Below are 14,831 nucleotides of genomic sequence, written 5' to 3'. Positions count from 1 at the left end.
CCCACTCTCACTTCGTCTCACCGTCCAGCTTTGTTGACAAACAAACGGAGCATGCGGTCGCATGATGGCGGCATCGAGCCAGAATTAAGGGTTAAAAATCAAACTTTTTTCAAGAAAAATAATATTTTTCCGACTGAATTAAAAATTTGCGAGCATGTTCAAACAATTATTGCTGATGTAGGAGAAGTGATTGAAAATCAAAATTTTAATCCATAATTTTTCTATAACTTGAACTTTTTCACTTCAATTGGGATCCCCTACACTCAGAAAAAAGTACTGGCAAAATCCATAAGAACGTCTTATGATCTTTCGACATCAGGATTTTATTCGGATGTCATAAGATTTTCTTATGGCTGGGAGGGGAAATTTGACAAAGCCGTCAATTAAGATTTTCATTGAGTTATCTTATGACATTCATAGATGAAATTGTGTACAGAATATATGGCAATGCTCATGGAGATTATATTAACAAACATTGTTTTTTACATCCGTTTTTTCTTTTTTTTAATTGAATGAAAACACAATTTTTTTTTAAATTTTAAACGTATAAATTTTTAAATTATCGTAATATAACCAAAACTTCATTTCCTTCCGCTGCTCGTCGTCCCGTTGGTTTACGCAGCCTCCGGTTTAATCGACTTTTGCTGGTGATTCGGCATGTTCTGCCGGATGGCCACCACCTTCGGCATGATCGCGTCAATCAAACTTAAACCTTCGACCGCTGCTCGGAACTGTCCTCACCGATGCTATTCTCCGGATCCTTCTGGAGGATGCTGGGGAGGGCCGCCGGCGGAACCAACGGCCATTGATATTATCTAAAATACCAAAACAAAATATTCAACTTCGAACCAAAACCCACGAAACACCCGTCACAGAACTTACCTGTGTCTTGGAAGTCGCGGTAAAACTCATAGCGGTGGCGGCAGCTTTGTGAAGTAGTTACCGGAACGAACTATGAATCATGGTTAGGGTTAGTGATGTGTGAAATACGTAAAATTTGATACTTCGCGTGAAAACTTGTGAAATATTGCATTTTATTTTTCATCATTTTTCATATATTTCATCCGTTCCAATCCATTAAATGTTTTAATCGTTAATTCTATCTGTAAGCCTGACGCAAACATTATTCATTATGATATGTTTCTACACATATGCATGAATTATGAAAATTTGGAATATTGTAAAAGGTTTGAAGGATTGTAAAACATAGGAGCGGCCGTGGCTGACTGGACACGGTGTTCGATTTGTAAGCGAATGATCCTGGGTTCGATTCCCATCTGCTCCCAACGAGAAAGTATAGGAAATATAAATCTTGAAACTCTGAACATGAACGAAAAATCAAAGTCGCTAGAGTCGGGGTTCGATCCCCCGTCCTTTCGATTGGTAAGCAAAAATGCTAACCACTAGGCCATCGCGACTTGGTGAGCTAAGACTGGAATTAGGAATACTATTACCACCATCAACTATATACGCGCTGGGTCCTTGTCCATTTGACAAGGGTTCGGAAGTTCTGAATAACGTTTGAATCCGATTGGTCCAAACGTTCTTCAGGGCGGGGCTTGTCGATAAAGCTAAAGTACCTCGCGCTCGGCTAGCCAGCGTAGAAATGGGTCACCGAAGCTCGGCAGAGCTAACACCTTCCAAATGCCTATGCGAGTTATTTGCATGTATAGAATGTAGATCTAAAAATACATGGAAACGACTCAATTTGTAAGAAGTGACCGCGTGGTCCCGTTTGGTTGGTTGCACACACACACACACACAAGGTTTGAAGGATTGTAAAACATATTAAAATCGTTTGTCGGTGGCTCGAGATAGACGATTTTTCAGAAGTTTTTTTTTCAATAAGTTGATCATTCAATGCAAAATAAATATAACAAAAATCAAGATACAATAAGGCAGGTTTTCCCACAAAAATTTTCAGTGGATCCAACAAATCGGTTTAAAACTTTAAGAAGTTGTTTTGAGTCCCAAAAGGCACAAAAAATGTTCTAGTTTGATTTGATCATTTTTATAATTTTCCATAAAGTGACAAGCCAGTCTAATGTCCAAGTTTATTTTGTTATTTATTTTATTATGAAATTATTATTATATTTCCATTCAACAAGAACTCTGTTTGTAATGCCTTGGGATTTTTACTTATTAAAAGCATTTTATCATCTGATTACATAATTTTAATCTAACGTAACTAAAAAAGCAAAGCAAAGAAAATAAAATTCATAATTGTCATGGCCTAAATTAGTTTCATGGTCAATATTGGTAACTATAGTCAAAATTGGATTGATATTGTTTGTACTTTTAACATAAGATTTTCTTGGTCATTTTAACAATTTTCACATTCCGAGAAATGATGTGTTTTAGAATTACGGTGTCCGTGAAATAAGCTATATTGGAGTGTGAAAAATCACTAAGCTAATAAAACACTAATAAAATCATGAAACAAGAATAAAGGATCACAAAATATTTTGTTCAAACTTAACAACTTTGTGAAACATTTTTATACATTTTTATTTATAAAGGTGAAATTTGAATCTTAGTGGAAAAAATTACAATTACAAGCTGCAAATCACCAACTAAAATGTTTATTTCAAAATGGTAACACCACCCCTATGTCACGATGTTTCGTGAAGCTTAAATACAGAACCACACAGGGTTACATAGTTAAAAAAAATATAAACTATGTTCAAGGAACATAAAAAGAGATTGTGAACATTGAAAAAAATACAAATAATAAATTTTATATTTTCATATAAATTAAATCAGACCCTCAAGACACATCAAGTTACATTTTAAATCATGATAAGAAATCAACGTAAAGAAATCATAAATTCTTGGATATTTTGCAAATTTATGGCAGAAGCATAACTGTAATGATAACTTAAAAATTTTATGATACTTTTTAAAAAACATTTTGGAAAAAGAGCTTTAAATATTGAGTTTCAAGAAAAGCTAATTGAAATAAACTCAATACATGAAGATGAAATGTTTGTGGTTGACACATTCGTTTCATGAAGTTGTTTTATGTTCGTGTTATTGATTTAAATCCAAAGAGTTCAAAATGAAATACACGGAAAACAGCAAAAATCACGTAGGAATTGAAATGTTACGTTTTTCACGCGATCTGCGATCACGAGAAAATCATAAAAAATTTTCCTTTTCCAATAATTTCTATAAAAAATACATTCATAGACATTCTTTGGGTCCTAGTTTCATGAAGAACGAAAATCTAAAAAAAATCATCTAGCTTTATTAACACTTGTCTGCCTGTGTGGATCAATCGGACCGCGCACTGGTCTTACAATCCAGAGGTCGCCGGTTCGAATCCCGAGGCGGACGCATAAAATTCTAAGTGTAAATATAGGTGTTCGGCGCCCTTTCCCCGTGCCATACCTTCACACTTAGGAGACCCGGGAGGCGGTGTCTTGTCGCAAAAAGAACGATACACGCCTGTGGATCCGTAGACCAAACCGCAAGGTTTAAGAGGGCCACATTATAAGGTGTTACGTCGATTCCATTTTTTTTTATTAACACTCAAACGGGTACCTCGGCCTTTCTTTATGGGTTTTTGGTCAATATAACAAAAACTTTTCCACAGAACTATGCCGAACATCATCCTGCATAGATACATGACATGCTTAAGACCATCGGCACCGGAATAGGTTCGAACCCGAAACGGTTCACTGAGCTAATGTCGATTGGTGCCCAACTGGAACCGGCTCCGGTGCCCCGTAGGACTTTATCATGTATTTTTTTTGCAGGATGATGTATTTGAATGATGCCTTGAAGTTTTGCATCACTTCCGGAATTGTTCTGTGAAAAAAATTATGTTATATTGACCAAAACCCATATAGAAGAGCCGAGGTACCCCAACGGATTCCGGAATATCTCCGGTAGAAGTGCATCTTTGTCCTCCATCTGACAGTTAAAAATATAGAGTGGATTTGGATCTTTTGCTACCGCAAGCATCCAATTTGGTCAATTCTACCGAATATTATGAGATTTTTAAGGAAAAAAATAAAGGTCAAATTACTACCCGAGCGTTTCAGTGTTAAAACTGGAACGCACTCTTACGTCGTTAAAGAAAAAATCATTTCACATTAAAATGAGACAATTCAACAGACTAGTATCGATGAGCATTTTGCTCTTTTTGATACGATGCAATCGTCCCTTAGCAACTGCAGTTGACCCAATTATCGTGGACTCTTATCTAATTTGCACCTTTTAAGGTAACACTGCAGTGATACCACCTTGGTTACCGCACTCGCCGTCCCCGTTGCGGTTTTGGGCCGCGCCATCACACATTTGGGGTGATAATTACAAAATGCATTCGCTGAAGTTGCATCCCACCATATCTAATCAAACCGGCGACCTACTTTTTGTCCGCGAATGACGCTGTGAATTTCACAGGTATAGGATGTTCGTAGTAAAATTGCATTTTTAAGGAAAAAAAACGGTTTAAAAATATTTTTTGTCCCATTTTCGTCCACCACAATTAGCACCGCCATTATGGTTCAAAATAAGACAACAGCCGACGAAAAGAAGAAAAAAAATGATGGAATGGGCGGAATGGTCATAAAAACCAATTTGAGACTGTCAGAATTGGGGTTGGCCAAAATGAGAAATGACATCGCGCGTCAGCGTGGCGATGCAGTTTTGTCGTTGCTTTTTGTTCTTTTGTTTTTTTTCCTTCTATCTTTCGGTGCCGACTGGGAGGTGCGGTTTATATCATTTCTGAGAATAATTCTTGATATTTTTTGTTGGCGAATTTTATATGATTTGCGTGCGCTTTTGATTTGTTTCTGCTTTGGATGAGTTTTTTCGGCACTGGGGTCATTGATCTCAAAGCAGTTAGTTTTTATTTATTTTTTGACTCATTATTAGAATTGAAGTTTTTAATAACATGATTTACCAATATTTTTCGATGATTCCTATATTGTAGGTAGGGGAACTATACCCTTTCTCAGCCTATTTCTATTATCGGCCTATCAGCACTTTGATCATGATTTACAGCTTTCATAAAGTGTTTTTGACTGTTCCAAAGTAATAAATAGCTCAAATAAAAGTGAGCAAGCAACTCTCCATTGTTGAAACATCTGAAAGTGTTGATTTAATAGCAGAAACGGCAAAAGTGATGAGAATTGGTCGAACGGCTTAGTGTGATTAAAATGGGTATATTTCCCCTACTTGAAGTTAAAAATGTCTCAATACTCGACTCTTTTCAACTGATAAGACTCTGTTGTAATTACCGGCGACCCCCGAGGGCACACTTTCGATTACACAGCCTGTTTAACTTTATTAAAATTGATATTTCTCACTTTGTTTATCAGGCACCGGTCAACGGAAACGGTCCCGATCCCACTCTCTCTCCCTTTCTCTCTCGTCGTCTACCGCGTCGCGCGCGTAATCAAACTGACCTGGATTCGGTTTGACGTCTGTTTACATCAATCATCGACCGGTGAATCTTGCACTTGCACTCTCACCGTCATCGTCGTCGTCGTCGTCGCGGCGTGACCCCCCTTTCATTGCACCTTGCTGTGGAGCTGCAGCCAAGGTTCTGAAGGTTAAGGTTAGAGACATATTTTTAATTTTGTACTCGCGTTTCCATCTATAGATTTTTCAAAAATATGAAAATATGTCAGTTAAATAATATCAGTTTTACCTTTTTTCCAGAGTTCTGAATTTTCATGAGGAGTTAAAATGGACCACGCACACCTACGTCTATCGCCGTGGAAAGTTACTACACACACGAACACACGTTCGCAAAAAATGTGCCGGAAAGGTACGAAAAAAGTGCATTCAAAGCTGGCTGCAAACGAGCACGGAAAGCCCGTTCCTGACCCCATCTCGAAGTGTCAATCATGTGGCCCGCAGTCACAGGCGTCCTCAAACGGCCAAGGCAAAGACGGCATGCACTCGCGTGGGGCCCCAAATAGACCAATGACCATTGCGACCCGGTCGTCAGCGGTGGTGACTGCAAGGATGCTGATAAGATAATGTTGATTTGTCACTTTGGACACTGCCAAGTCGTCGAGAGTGATTGGCGTTGGGGGTTGTGGGACAGATTGAAAAGGGGAATGTAGTTTTGAATTTTGTTTTGCTTCAAGCTTCAATTTTAACGCTGCAATTTCAACGAAAAAAGATTACTTAACTATTGAATGTTAAATATTGTAAACAAAACAAAAAAAAAAACAAAAGAGGCTTATATTGAAATCAATTAAAGTAACACGAAAATGATATTTTTTCTGAATATAATGCAAATCTTTTACAAAAAGTGCTTAGCTTCTTTTTGTTTCGCTCATTGGACTACATAGATGACTTTGTTAAAATAACTTAAAATGTTTTTTAACTCATTCCAGTTTTAAAACTTTTATTATATTTTTTTAAATTGATTGCTTACAAAAACGTCCGCATCCCTCCACAAACCCAATGCACTCGACATCGAAAATCGGACAATGACTCCGATAAACGACCTAACCCGGCCGGCCATTCCCCCCTGAAGCTTACCCACGGCAACACGCGTTTATTAAATTCGCAAATATATGTATATGCAAACTCGCCGTCGCCGAAATAGATGACCTTGGCGCGGCGGAAACGTTCGTTGGGGCAGGTCATGCGTTCATACTTTATTATACTTGCACGCACACACACCCACACACGCGTATGTGCGTCAGAAAGTCAACTTCGGAGAGGGAGAGTGCCAGCAAAAAAGGGAGCAAACAAAAAAAAAACACTCAAAAAAGTGAGTGCCATTTGGCACGAACGGAAAGAAGATAAAAAGAGTGCGAAAATTACAAACACATGTTTGTACAAACACCAACACGCACGAGTTGGTTTCTTGTGAAATTACGTTAACGCACCGCAAAATTTGCTGTTACTTTTGATGATTGAGCAAATATTGTGGATAATAAAAGTATTTATTTTTTCTCTTGGAACGAGTCGTCTGTGTTTGGTCTGTATCTTGTCGATTTTAAGAAATTACAGTCCAGACTCAATTATCCGGAGGACTTGGAAAAAAATGTACTTTGAAACTTGAACTTTCGGTTAGTTGAGTCTCAAAAACAAATTTTGTTGTTGTCTTATTTTTGGTATTCGAGCTTAAGTATGACACCTTGAATACTCTGAAGTGATTTAAACTCTTGTTATCGTTATTGTTATTTCGATATTTCTATCGGCAATAATCTTATCGCCGATAACGGAAGATAACTCATTTTTATAATCTTTCTTAAATTGACTTAATCCTTCAATATAATGATAAATTTTTAATACATTTGCTTAGAATATATTTTTGAAAATGCAGTAAGTTTCACAGCATGCATACTAAAATTATCAAAAATACCGTATTTTTTAAGTACTAAAATTTTTGTAATTTGGGTATCGAACGATTCGAAATTTTGCATGAATTTCCACTGATTTAGAGCTTTTTGAATGAAATACTAAAATTTTCACAAAATACCGTAGTGTCTCGAAAATACCCAAATTTTTATAATTTGCCATATGGGTATCAAACGATTCGAAATTTTGCATGCATTTCTACTGTATTAGAGTTTTTTTTAATGAAAAACTAAACTTTTCACAAAATACTGTTTTTTCTTATACATAATACTCAATTCTTTAAAATTCGCAATATGGGTTTATCCCCATATTGATAGGATGCAAAATTTTTCCTGTTTTTTCACTATTTTAGTATTTTAGAGAAAATATGGTATTTTGTGATATTTTTGAATTTTATTCAAAAACCCTGAAACAGTGAAAATGCATTCAAAATTTCGAATCGATTAATACCCGTATTACGAATTAAAAAAAAAGATTTTTTTTAGAAAATGTCGCATTCTGTGAAAATTTGAGTAATAATAATAATAATTTCACATCCTATGATACCCATTATGCAAATAATAAAAAATTGAGTATTTTCGAGAAAATGCCGTATTTTGTGAAAAATTTTGTATTTCGTTCAAAAATCTTTAAAACAATTAAAATATATACAAAATTTCGAATCGTTCGATACCCATATTAAGAATTAAAAAAAAGAGTTTTTTGAGAAAATGTAGTAGTGTTTAAGAGCAAATAGTGTATTTTGTGAAAATTTTAGTCAAAAAACTCTAAAACAGTGAAAATGCATTCAAAATTTCGAATCGTTTGAAACGAAAAAAGAAAAAAAAAGAGTACTTTCGAGAAAATGTCGTATTTTGTAAAAATTTGATCATTTCATTCAAAAATCTCTAAAACAGTTGAAATGCATAAAAAATCTCAAATCGTTTGATACCCATATTGCGAATAATGAAAATTTTAGTATTTTCGAGAAAGTAAGGTATTTTGCGAAAATGTTAGTATCTGAAACAGTGAAAATTCAAGCAAAATTTTGAATTATTTGATACCCATAATGCAAATTAAAAAAAAATAGTTTTTTCGAGAAAATGTCGTATTTTGTGAAAATTTTAGTATTTCATTCAAAAATCTCTAAAACAGTTAAAATTCATTCACAATTTCTAATCGTTTGATATCCATACTGCGAATTAAAAAAAAATAGTTTTTTTTAAATTACAGTAATTTGTAAAATTTCAGTATGTATCGAAGTTCTTATAATATCAACAAAAAAAATATTTCCCAACTTAGAGGAAGCTTAAAAATTCATCATAATTTGGCTGGTTTAGGTCAATTTAAGAAATATATTAAATTTATGATTAGTGCGCTGGAAGTGGGGACGCGAAGTCGTGATTATGCAGGTTAATTTTTTTGAGTGCTTTTGTGTCGCTGTTCGTATGGAGTGAGTGATTGTGGTAATCGAATAATAGCATGACTCACTGAATTATTTGTGTCTTGAGCGTAATTTTCGTGGAGTAATTGGTGTTTTTTGTGATTGTTTTTGGTGATCTTAATTAATTGTTTTGTGATTTTCAAAGCCCTTCCTATATCATCGTTGATCGGAGGGCACGGCGTCGGGTAAATTGTGTATAGTTTTTTGAATAAGGTTTTATTTTTTTAGGGGAATAAGCCATTTCTATATAATGATCGAAAGACGCACTGCCATTTTGGATTAATTAATAGTGGAGTGAAATAATTGTGTGTGAGTGACTTTGTGTGTTAACCAAAAAGACCTTCCCATAGCATCGTTGCTTGGAAGGCTCGCCGACGGGTCTGTTATGAAAATCCTCCCCATAGCATCGTAGCTCGGGAGGCATCGAAAAGCCAATACCTTATCCTACTAACTCAAAAAAATAATAATCACGTGATGCTTGAAGGAGATGCTGTGGATTCAACGGTCTCAAGCGGTATCAACAAGTATAGCCAAAAACTGTGTGCTTGATGAGTCTGCAACTTCAACTATCGGACTAACATTCCTCCCTTTCGTTGAACTGCAGGCTTCTTGGGAGGGCGCCGGTATTGACTAATAAAGTAGGGATCTTCAGAGGTTAAACAGTGAACGGATGGTTGGCTCCCACTGATCATTTTTAATTCATTGTTTAACTTCAGATGATCGGTCAATAACGGAGTAGCAGCTCATTGGCAGTCAACCATGCTCATGCTCATTTAAGAAATATATTAAATTTATGTTATCGTTCGTTATCGTCGACAAAATTATCGCCGATAGAATTATCGGAAAAACGATAACGATAATGATAGATTATCGTTATCGTCCCGACGATAACGATAGAACTATCGTTATCGTTATCGAACCTCGATAATTTTATCGTTATCAACCTTGGAAGTCAGCCAATGTCAGTAGCATTTTCACAACAAAACAAGAAATGCTATTTTTAATATTAAATTAACTAGGGGAACAGAAACTAACTCCATCATGACTCTAATGTTGCCATATCAGCACTTTGATGTTCAATTAATGCTCCTAAAAAGCATTTTTAACTGAAATTGAGTAATAATTAGCTAAATAGGAAGTGAGCAAGCAAGTTTAACAAAAAAAATGTTTAAATAGTGAAAATCACCACATTTTATGGAGTTCAAGGCGAGTGCTAAACCTGCCAAACATACGGGATAGGATCTTATCACTTTTTGATTGATTATTTAATTTCGGTAAGTCAAAATAATATAAATTTAAGGAACTTTGCTGAAAAACCAGGAACTGCTCAATATTGATCAAAATAAAGGGGGTTCATTGTAGGAAAACAAATACCTCACAAAAGACCTGGGGGTCGTTAATGTGGATGGATTTTGATTAATCGAAACTCCGAATAATTGAGAATTCGGATAATATTGCAACTGGAAACAATCACCCCAATTTCAAAATTGTGCCATTTCTTGCATATCAAATCAAATAAAATCCCTGAAAGAACTTTCAATCGAGTCACAAACCAATCACAAATGATTGCTTTTGTCCAGCCCCACTCAAATGGTATCACAAGCTTGACACCGTGATAAAGTGCACAAATGCCCTCTAGCAAGCTGATATTTCAATATTTTCAAATGGAGATTGTCAATGCATTTCCACTGGCAACAGGATCAGCCAGGAAGTCGTTCTTTCCACTAGAAATTGTGCAGCATAGTTTTATGTTTGTTTTTGTCCTTGCCATTGAGTAAAAAGAATCAATCGCTTTGGGCTAGAAGACTTTTCATTGCTAAGGCAAGTGGACTGCTATGGAGATCGGGAAAAAATAAAGTGGATCGGTGTGGATTGCCTTTCGAAATTTGTGGAAATCTGTGGAAAACTTCGTAGGGCTATTTCTCGTCTCAAATTTGCGTGCAACTGCAGAAGCTGAGGCTGAGAAAGTTTCATTTCCGATTAAAAAAGAATCGTTTGTTTCGTCTCTTGTACAGATGGTTTGTATATGGTTCTACACGAGGAAAAATGTAAATGTCTCCAACAAATCTTTGAAATTTATGATTTTACTTTTTCAGTCATTTATGTTAATTTATGGTACAATAAAACCTTCTAACCTCTTTTTCTTATCAAATTCAACAACTTTCAACACTTCTAAGTAGATTGATCCGATGCTTTTATTTCCACCAGTTCAAACGAAAGTGGCACCGGTGGTACACGATAAAGTGCACCCGGAGGCACCTCCGTCAGCCGAGAGAAGCGAGACTGAGAAATCGACGAAATCAAAGAAAAACAATTTCAAATTATTGTGTCAAAATCACTTTCGTTAAGCCACACTTCTCGAGCTTTTCGTTTGATCTACAGTATGTAAAAAAAGTATTTACACCCCTTAAGCACTATGCACATTTTGTGATGAAACATGTAAAAAATTTAAAGTTTGACAGGAACCTAGTACTACGTTTTGTTCAGAAACTCATGCCATACATTTTGCTACAAACAGCTCATGAAAAGATGATTTCTATAAAAAGTTATATAACAAATACTATTACGAAAATAAAAAAGGTGCAAAAAAAGTTTGTACACCTTTCGAAAAAATATCATAAATAATGTTATTTGTTGACAAATCACCATGAATCCAGTCTCTCAACTCCAAATAGGCATTTTGACTGATTAAAAAAATAATTTGGATTGAATATAAAGTTTACTAACTACTTAGTATAAAAGTTTATATAACTCTCGAAATTCTATATAAAACTTATCTAAACTTAATTTTGTAAACTTTTAATTCAACTAAAAGTCAATATATTACCATAGAATTGCTAAATAAACATTTTGGAGTGGGTATAACACCGTTTTGGGGGTATTTGTATCGATAGAATAGATTTTTCGTTGGAATTTCGTACCAACCCGTAATTACGTCGTAGGAAAATCCGCCGGCATCCGAACCGGTCCACAATTCTTAAGTCAACCTATGTGGCATCGGAAAGGGCATAAAATTTCCGATTTTTTGATACCCATACATCTAGGTTTTCTACAAAACCCACGTTTTTAAATACCTGGGCAAAAAGTAAGTTTGATCCACGAGAACAAAAATTACGAAATTCCGTACATTTTTGGCAGATTGCTCAAACAAAACCATAACAACGTTTTTGCTTAGGTATTTAAAAACGTGGATTTTATAGAAAACCTAGATGTATGGGTATCAAAAGATCGGAAATTTTATGCCCTTTCCGATGCCACATAGGTTGACTTGTGAATTTTGGACCGGTTCGGATGCCGGCGGATTTTCCGACGACGTAATTCCGGGTTGGTACGAAATTCCAACGAAAAATCTATTCTATCGATACAAATACCCCCAAAACGGTGTTATACCCACTCCAAAATGTTTATTTAGCAATTCTATGGTAATATATTGACATTTAGTTGAATTAAAAGTTTGCAAAATTAAGTTTAGATAAGTTTTATATAGAATTTCCAGAGTTATATAAACTTTTATACTAAGTAGTTAGTAAACTTTATATTCAATCCAAATTATTTTTTTAATCAGTCAAGGATGCCTATTTGAAGTTGGGAGACTGGATTTATGGTAATTTGTCAACAAATAACATTATTTATGTTAATTTTTCGAAAGGTGTACAAACTTTTTTTGCACCTTTTTTAGTTTCGTAATAGTATTTGTTATATAACTTTTTATAGAAATCATCTTTTCATGAGTTTTTTGTAGCAAAATGTCTGGCATGAGTTTCTGAACAAAACGTAGTACTAGGTTTCTGTCAACATTAAATTGTTTAGATGTTTCATCACAAAATGTGCATAGTGCCCAAGGGGTGTAAATACTTTTTTTACATACTGTATTTCGAAGCTCTTCGAAACGGATTCTGAAGGAGTGCATTTGCAAGGACAGGGAAATCGCCAGGCCCCGAGGGGACGGCAGCGCTGGCTGGGAACTTTTGACCCAGTTTCTGCTAATGGCAAGCCAAGTCTGCCGTGTCAATCGTGGACCGAAAAGGTCAGATCTAAGGGAATTTAATACTGTTTTTTTGTTACGCTCATTTATCAATCTTAAATAAAAATTAAAAGAAATCCAAATATAACTGCAATATCCTCAAAATAACTCCCGTTCGAAACGACCTTGAATGGTGTCTCATCACATGGTGCCGTTTCATCACCCAAGAGCAAGACGAATTTACCCCTTGAGTAACCTTGATTAAATTTTCAAGAATGCTGTTCAACGCAGCGGATGCAACTCAACTCCATGAACTGCAGCACACCACAGTTGTAAAATTTCCATGAGTCAAATCCCGCGTCAGCCAGCGAAGACAGCTGCGCAGCCAGTGCTGCCAGCAGATGTTGATTTATGGGGCCATATTTTTGACGCGACGCTCAATTCTTTTGCAACGCTTTTTTTTTGTTCCTTTTTTTTTGGCTGTCATCAACCACATTCCCCAACCATGCGCGGTGGGACAATTTCTTGACTTGTGCGAGTTGCACTCTAGGAATAAATTTTCTGTAGAGGCTAAACAATTTAGATTCATTTGTGTTATGAAAGTTTTTGCATAAGAAAAACAATCTAGTTTACACCACTCTACATTTTTCAAACATAAAACATTTATTTCATAATAACCAACATTTTTTTTTCAGAGTGGAAGAGTCGTGCAGCGCTGCAATTCTGCATCTTGCTTGACGGGACTGTTCCGCAGAAGCAGTCGCGTACCGCTATTACGATTTTATTTGCACTATTTAGCAAATGTCAGAACAGTGACGTTCTTATTTATGCGCTGAAGCTTGCGGAAAATCCGCGTTATTTAAAGTTTTGAGCTCGTGAATAATTCCATGGTTCAATAATTTTTTTTCATTCTTGTATTTTTTTAAGAGAAAAGTTATAAAAATAACAACTTTTCGGTTATTTTCAAAAACACTATTTTCAGTCTCTAAGACTCAGCCCAACCTCAAGACGGGTTTAGATCTAAAAATTTGGAATGTATTAATATTTGTTTCAATTTTTACAAAAAATTAATAAATATAAACACTGAAATATTTGTATGAAAAAAATTGTTTAAAATGCGATGTGATGCGATGGATATTTTTTCAAATTATCTAAGTATACGAATGTTTTTTTCGCCAAAATAAAAACTTTTTGCAGTACACAGAAAAAAAAAGTTGAATTATGGAATGTTGGAAATTTGGTAGGTTGAATATTACCTCTTTTTTTGGGTAATATTACAAAAAAAAATTGTAAAATGAGAACCTGATGAACATTCATCAAAAACGGATGAAAATTCATCATTTTTTGGGGCAAAATAAATCTTTTCCTGAATTTCCTGATCAATATTACCATTATTTTTTTTCTGTGTACTGTAAATGGTTCTTGACAAAAATCCAAATATTTTGAATCGATCCCAGAGATGCTAAGTATGATTTCAAATGCAGAAAAATGCATTTCAAATTAAACCGAAAGACTTGTATTTTTATTTATATTTATATTTGTAAGTTTCTTGAAAAAAAAAAATTTGCTCCCTGATTTTTCGGACTGATTTTGCGACTCAATACCTAATTTTCAAGAACATATAAAAATTGTGATAAACACCCCAAAAATTGAAAAAGTGACTGGAAAATTTTGTAAAACAGCAAATAGGAGTCTATGCAATAGTTGAGACCAAATACAGAAAAAAAACTTAAACCAATCAAGATAAAAAACAATACAAAAACAAAAAAACAACGACCTCCTCAATAGGGAAAAACATTTTGATTATATTTAATTAATTATTTCAGTTTAAGTTTAACCTATAATTTAAGTTTGGTTCTTAATATTCTTAACTTTCAACTATATGTTTTCAAACTCCAGGCCTGTATTTATGTTTATTTAGATATTCCCCACGAAAACGGCAAATTTGAAAAATAAAATATCCGATTGGACCCAAGTTTGATCTAAGGGATCCAGTAACTAAAATAATTAGTCCCGTTTTGTTATAGTTGGCTATTTAAGTGACCTACACCGTGTTAGGGTGGTGCGAAAAAGGCCATTTTCTTCGATTTTAACATAATTTTCTTTTATTGG

The 14,831-nt window shown here is 35.0% G+C and overlaps 1 long non-coding RNA gene across 1 annotated transcript in view; it reads right to left on the bottom strand.

Moving 5' to 3' along the window:
• Positions 1-556: 556 nt before the first annotated feature.
• LOC128093315 (uncharacterized) overlaps positions 557-14,831 on the bottom strand; it is a 35,099-nt gene continuing 20,824 nt past the window's right edge. Inside the window, exons 2-3 of the long non-coding RNA XR_008212400.1 lie at positions 883-952; positions 557-815 (exon numbers count right to left, since the gene is read on the bottom strand). This is a non-coding gene — a long non-coding RNA (uncharacterized LOC128093315). The remainder of the gene's footprint in view (positions 816-882; positions 953-14,831) is intronic.

The sequence above is a fragment of the Culex pipiens genome, chromosome 3 (genome assembly GCF_016801865.2).
Source record: "Culex pipiens pallens isolate TS chromosome 3, TS_CPP_V2, whole genome shotgun sequence".
Taxonomy (NCBI): Eukaryota; Metazoa; Arthropoda; class Insecta; order Diptera; family Culicidae; genus Culex; species Culex pipiens.
This window is presented reverse-complemented; position numbering and strand designations above follow the sequence as displayed.